This window comes from Phyllostomus discolor, chromosome 10 (assembly GCF_004126475.2).
Source record: "Phyllostomus discolor isolate MPI-MPIP mPhyDis1 chromosome 10, mPhyDis1.pri.v3, whole genome shotgun sequence".
Taxonomy (NCBI): domain Eukaryota; kingdom Metazoa; phylum Chordata; class Mammalia; order Chiroptera; family Phyllostomidae; genus Phyllostomus; species Phyllostomus discolor.
Window position 1 is genome coordinate 52,945,920 of NC_040912.2, and position 6,741 is coordinate 52,952,660.

The 6,741-nt window shown below is 40.9% G+C and overlaps 1 non-coding gene and 1 pseudogene across 1 annotated transcript; both read right to left on the reverse strand.

Moving 5' to 3' along the window:
• Positions 1 to 2,300: 2,300 nt before the first annotated feature.
• Positions 2,301 to 2,832, reverse strand: LOC114507981 (annotated as a pseudogene).
• A 2,718-nt stretch (positions 2,833 to 5,550) lies between these two features.
• Positions 5,551 to 5,653, reverse strand: LOC114508244. The gene has a single exon (XR_003685496.1). It is a non-coding gene; the product is annotated as a U6 spliceosomal RNA (small nuclear RNA).
• Between the last annotated feature and the right edge of the window lie 1,088 nt (positions 5,654 to 6,741).

Below are 6,741 nucleotides of genomic sequence, written 5' to 3' on the forward strand. Positions count from 1 at the left end.
CCTCATCAAGTGGGGTTGTAATAGTAATCATCTGTTAGGGTAGACATAAGAACCAGTGACATTAGTACCTAGCACATTATGGGCACTTGGTTAAGTGTTTAATAAATAAATCATCCTCTTCCTAGTAAATGTTCTTTCATTTTAGATAGGATGTATCTAGATAATGCTTCTGCCTGGCCCTCAGCACTAAGAGGGATGGAATTTTTCATTACAGTTTTGGTAAAAAAAAATTCTCCCAAAATCATGTCTCCTCAGTCAGTGAACACTGAAGATTCCTGACCAAGAGGAGAACAGCTTAATGAGGCATACAGCAGCCCCAACCAAACTTCTGGGACAATTCATTGAATAAAACACAGTTAATTTTAAGATTTAGTGTTAACCCCAATTTTTCTCTTTCTCTTTTGCCTAAACTTATCCTCCTAAGAGAATGAAGCAGGAAGTCAACATTAAGAAAAATTTCCCAGAAAGGTCATTTATTTATTCACTGTCCTATGTGTGGAGAAGGCTCTAGAGATGAATTTACAAAATAGAAAAATTAGCTGGATTATTAAATACCATTTTTTTAAAAACCTGGGTGAGATCTTATAACCAAATGGAATTTTCCTGCAGAAACCAGGACAATAAAACTTTGAACAAAAATCAGATTTCAGTTTTGAAGTTCAATTAGATATTTCTTTAAAAATGTAGTTTATGGGATTTTCTGTTTTGTCTGATAAAGGAAAATCAACTTTATTTTTTTAATTACTTTATTGTTGTTCAATTACAGTTGTCTGCATTTTCTCCCCACCACTACTCCCCACCCCAGTCAAACCCACCTCCCTCTCTTGCTTCCTCCCTCCCCCTTGGTTTTGTCCATGTGTCCTTTATAGTAGTTCCTGAAAACCTTTCTCCCCACTGTCCTTTCCTTCCTCCCCTCTGGCTATTGTTAGATTGTTCTTAATTTCAATGTCTCCAGTTATATTTTGTTTGCTTTTTTTCTTTTGTTGATTATGTTCTAGTTAAAGGTGAGGTCATATGGTATTTGTCCCTCACCACCTGACTTATTTCACTTAGCATAATGCTCTCCAGTTCCATCCATACTGTTGCAAAGGGTAGGAGCTCCTTCTTTCTCTCTGCTGTGTAGTATTCCATTGTGTAAATTTACCACCATTTTTTAAAGATTTTTATTTATTTTTAGAGAGAGGGGAAGGGAGGGAGAAAGAGAGGGAGAGAAACATCAGTGTGTGAATGATACATCAATTGGTTGCCTCTCATATGCCCCCAACTGGGGACCTGGCCTGCAACGCAGGCATGTGCCCTGACTGGGAATCAAACCGGCAACCTTTTGTTTTGAAGGCTGGCACTCAGTCCACTGGGCCACACCAACCAGGGCATATAGGTGAGTTTTAACCACACACACATACGTATACAAAAGCAGGAAGGGCAATTTCATACACACAAAAATTGTAATCTACATCTCAAAAACCAGCAGTTGTGGCAGCAGAGCCAGAATTTGTAGGAGAGACTTTCCATTTTCAAGTTTCCCTAGGCCCAGCCTGGCCACCAAGCAGTGGCCTCTCCTCTCACCTCCAATAAAGGGAAGGGTAGTCACCAAGCCAGACCTCTTGGACTCCATAGGCATTTCCAGCCTAGCAGATTCAATTGAAGCTTTGGGAGAGGGGGCACCGAGGATGGAACAAGTGAGAATCTTGGTTTGGAAACAGAGGCAGCGGATGGTCAGCTGAGAGTGCACAGTGGGACTCAGCCAGTGGTGGGTTCAAGTACTGGCTCTAGAATGGTAACAACATGACCCACCCTGGGATGAAGTGATGTACAGAAAGCACTAGAACAATGCCTGAGCCATAGGCCTAATGGACATTTTGACTTTTTTATAAATCAAGGTGCCTTCCAGCAGTCCATAAGTACCTTCTGGTTGAATTGGTGCCATGATGGTGTCAACACCCATTCTACAGATGGAAAAATGGCTCCCTACATCTCCTGGCTTGTGCTGGTCAGAATGGGTGAGCTGGGCATGTCTGGGAAGAATGTGCAAGTGAGTAAGGAGGTTGGTGTGAGCTACCTGAGCTTGGAGGGAGGTAAAGACTCTTCACCAGCTCCCAGACTGGACACACAGAAGCCCAGTCACCCTTCCCTGAGCATGCAGCTGGTCTGCAGAAATTGCTGGGGTTGACCAGGTCGGTGTACCTGGCCTACAGCCCCACAACAGTTCTGTTCACAGGAACATGTGACTGCAGGAGGAATGACAAAGCCAGGTTTATTGTGCCAGGTTAAACCAGTGGACACAAAATTTAAAGGGGCAGGGGGCACAGAAAATTGGTGAACATGTCCTCAGGGCCATTGCCAAGTTCTCAGCATCCTGGGAAGCTGACCAATGCCCTACAGATGTGCTGATCAGCTGCCCACAAGCCACACCACCCCTACCCAAAGTTAGAGCAGCAAGCCAAGGCTCTGGGGGGCAAGGCTCCTTCAGTGCACAGTACTGCCCATGGAGCTAGTCACAGAGGTGTGGGCATGGAGGCAGGTGCTGTGTCCTTAGAAAGGTATCTTGTGTTGGTGGTGGAGGAAGAGGCTGCCTACTTCTTCTTGGCAGGGGCCTTCAGCAGCACCAGCTTCTTGGGCAAGCTGGTGCTGGCTTTCATCACCACATCATGTTCAATCTTCTGGATCCCAACCTCCAGGCTGTTCTTGAGCTTTTGCTGCTGCACAATGCGCTCCTTCTTGGGAGAGATAACACAACCGCCCTTCCTTGGTCTGATTCCGCTGTGAGACCACTGCCACTGCCTTGGTCTTGACTGACCTCTGAGCCTGGGACTTACGTTGCCCCTGCGCCATGATCAGGCATGTGCCAGAAGAGGTTTGTACCATCGTTTTTTGATCCATTAATTTACTGATGGGCACTTAGGTTGCTTCCAGCACTTGGCTATTGTAAAGTGTGCTGCTATGAACATTGGGGTACATAGGTTCTTTCTGATTGGTGTTTCAGGGTTCTTAGGGTGCAATTCCAGCAGTGGAATTGCTGAGTCAAAAGGTAGTCCCATTTTTAGTTTTTTGAGGAAATTTCATACTGTTTTCCACAGTGGATGTACCAGTCTGCATTCCCACCAACAGTGCAATAGGGTTCCTTTTCCTCCACATCCTCTCCAACACTTGTTTGTTGATTTGTTTATGATGGTCATTCTGACCAGTGTGAAGTGGTATCTTGTTGTGGTTTTAACTTGCATCTCTCTGATAGCTAGTGATGCTGAGCATCTTTTCACATGTCTCTGGGCCCTGTCCATGTCCTCCTTGAAGTGTCTGTTCAAGTCTTTTGCCATTTTTTAGTTGGGCTTTTTGTCTTCCTGGAGTGGAGTCATGTGAGTTCTTTATATATTTTGGAGATCAAACCCTTGTCCAAGGTATCATTGGCAAATATGTTTTCCCATATAGTTGGTTCTCTTTTCACTTTAATGCTGTTTTCTTTAGCCATGCAGAAGCTTTTTAATTTGATGAGGTCCCATTTGTTTATTCTTTCCTTTATGTCCTTTGCTCTAGGGGACATATAAATGAAGATATTCCTGCATGGAATGTCTGGGATTTTCCTGCCAATGTGGGGGAAGAAGCATAAAATGAAGTAAAAATAGCCTTTTCAACAAATAGTATTGGGATATCTGGACAGCTACATGCAAAAAAAAAAAAAAAATGAAACTCGATCACCAACTTACACCATACACAAAAATAAATTCAAGGTGGATAAAAGACTTAAGTGTAAGTTGTAACACCATAAAAGTCATAGAGGGAAACATTGACAATTGACTTTATACACAACTTTCCATCAGAGTTTGCTAATGTAATTCACAGGAGTTAATGATTTCTTTCCTCTTCAATTTCATGTAGCAGATAAAACTGAGCTCACTAGAGTTTTCCTACAGCAGAATGACTGGTCAATACTTTGCTACTTGCTCTGTCAATGCTATCAAAATATTGTTTAATATTTTAAGAACAAGCATGTCATTTTCTTCTCCAACAAGAGAAAATTAGGCACTTACTAAATAATTGACAAAAATACTTAATTGTAGGGATTTCTTGAGGACTTTCTATTATTAAAAAAAGAATTTAAAATAAAATTTTCCTTCATTTATTCAACATGTTCTTTTTATTTTCATGCCTGATGATGAAAACTATATTAGAGTTTGTCTTCCCACAAATCCCAAGTTCCAGACTCAAAACTGGTCTACAAGAGCCTCTATAGGGTGTGCATGTGTGGGACTTAAGTGGGTGAGACAAAGCCCCTTTTATTTAAGCCTTTACCAACCAAGAACACCAAAGGGCACCAAGAAATTTGGGTCCTTAGAGTTTTAATTTCAAATAACAAGATGCTGTGATCAAGGACATTTACAGTTGGAATGCTTTCCCCCGGCCATCTGCCAAGACAGCTGCACCTTCATCCTCAGGCTGTCGGGCTAAGATCTATCTATTCAGTCAGGCCCTTTCTTAAATATCTCATTTACAGGCATTTTACTTAACATTTAACCACTGAAATGCCCTTGTCAGACTCACAATCCATAGGCCAGCATCTTAACCCTTGACTTTACAAGTTAAAAAGGAAGGGAGTAGTACTAAGCCTTCTGTCCCTATTTCAACAGTCAGTTTCTAGAATATTCTTGTCTCACTGTTCTCTACCAAAAGAACAAGTCCAAGAATAATACTTTATTCAAATAAGAGTATCACTCTCCCTCCCTCTCTTTGACTCTCTCTCCCTCCCCACTTTCAGCATTTTTCCACATTAACCCAATATCAAGGAAATGGAGGAGAGCATCAGCCCACCTCTCTGACACCACCCTCTCCCTACCTGACTCATGAACACTGCAGCTTTCCTAGGAGCTGACATTTCTTCAGTGTCCATCAGGTGCTGAGTACTGTTCTTGCCCCATTGGTAGCAGGAGTGACAGGTTGTTCCAGAATCCTTGAACCCTGCCTCAATTACCGAGACCCAAAAGTTATTCTAGAGATTACCTTTTTGGATGATGACACAATCAGAATTCCAGCAGAAGACAGTGTTCTAACAATATCTAGCTAGCTCTTGTGTTGTAAAATCCAGACTACTTTTTTAAAATATTTTTTAAATGTTTTCAATTACAGTTAATGCTCAACATCATTTTTATTAGTTTCAGGTGTTAGTAGTCATCATAGTAGTTAAATAATCACATACTTTACAAAGTGCCCCCCATGTTTCCAATATCCATCTGGCACCATACATAGTTATTAGAATATTATTGACTCTATTTCCTATGTTGTACTTTACATCTCCATGATTATTTTGTAACTACCAATCTGTACTTCTCAATCCCTTCAGTTTTTACACCCAGTCCTCCAAACCACTTCCATCTATCAACCATCAATCTGTCTTTTGTGTCTATGAGTCTATTTCTATTCCATTTGTTCATTTATATTGTTCTTTAGATTGCACATATAAGTAAAATCATATGGTATTTGTCTTTCTATGACTGACTTATTTCACTTAAAATTAAGCCCCTGCATCCATCTATGTTGTCACAAATGGTAAGGTTTCATAAAAATATGGAACACTTCACAAATTTGCTTATCATCCTTGCACGCAGGCCATGCTAATCTCTGAATCATCCAATTAAAAGATACATGCTGCTGAAGCAAGCACCAGGCTACTTTTTATACAGGGTGTCATGATCAAATACACACATTATAGCAATTGAGATAATTAAAAATAGTTTAACATTTTCTTGAATCTCTTGAGGAACATTAATAATAATAGCACTTGTTTAAGTCTCGTTCTTTTCCCCTCTCATTTTCACACATCCTGTGGCCCTTCAGAAATGCTCACTCTGTAAAACTCTTTCTCTCAACTCCATTTCCCAGATCTTCTTGGCACCTGCCCCCATGCCTCCCTTGGCTTTGTTCCTGTCCCCTTTTCCTTTCACCACTAGTCCAATCTCCAACCCACCATAAAAGCCTGGGAACTTGGCTGGCAAAAACACCAGAGTATAAATATGAAGTTTATATTCTACTGAGGGAATACAGATGATAAGTAAATAGGCAGTAAGCCAAAATTATCAGAAACAGTGTGATTTTTGATGGACATAGTGCCAGAAAAAAAATAGAAGATGGTAAACTAAAAATGAGTGCTGGTAGAGGAGGAGGATGAGAGTCATGTGGATTAGGGTCAGGAAAGACATTTCTAAGGAAGTGATATTAAAGCTGACACCTAAATGACAAGAGAAAGTTAGTCTTAAATGACCTGAGAGGAAAGTTTTCTAAGAAGGGGGAACAACTACAACAACTGCACTAATGTGTAAATAAGCTTAGCATAATTGTGCTTATGTAGTAGAGGAAGACAGAGATGCCTAGAACTGACTTGTAGAACTGCCTCTTTTTACTTCCTCATATCAATGCCCTGAAGTCTGAACACAACAAAGGAGGGGCTGCAGTAGACATTCTTACTCTTTATCAACGTTCTCTGTCCCACTCTGTAGGTGGAATATACTACCCCATGTCATTGAATTCATGTGTGGTCATGTGACTTGTTTGGACCAATTATGTGTGATGTGCATCAATTCCAGGCAAAAGTTTTATAGCCAAATTCACTTTATCATGTCCTTTCTCTTTCCCCTCTGCCAGGTCACCAGCAGTGTTCAAGAAAACAGCTGCTCTGTTAGTCCTGGAATGAAGAAGCAATGATGTGTAATGAAGTTTTAGCCAAAGCACTGTGGAAGTAATAACTGTTGTTTT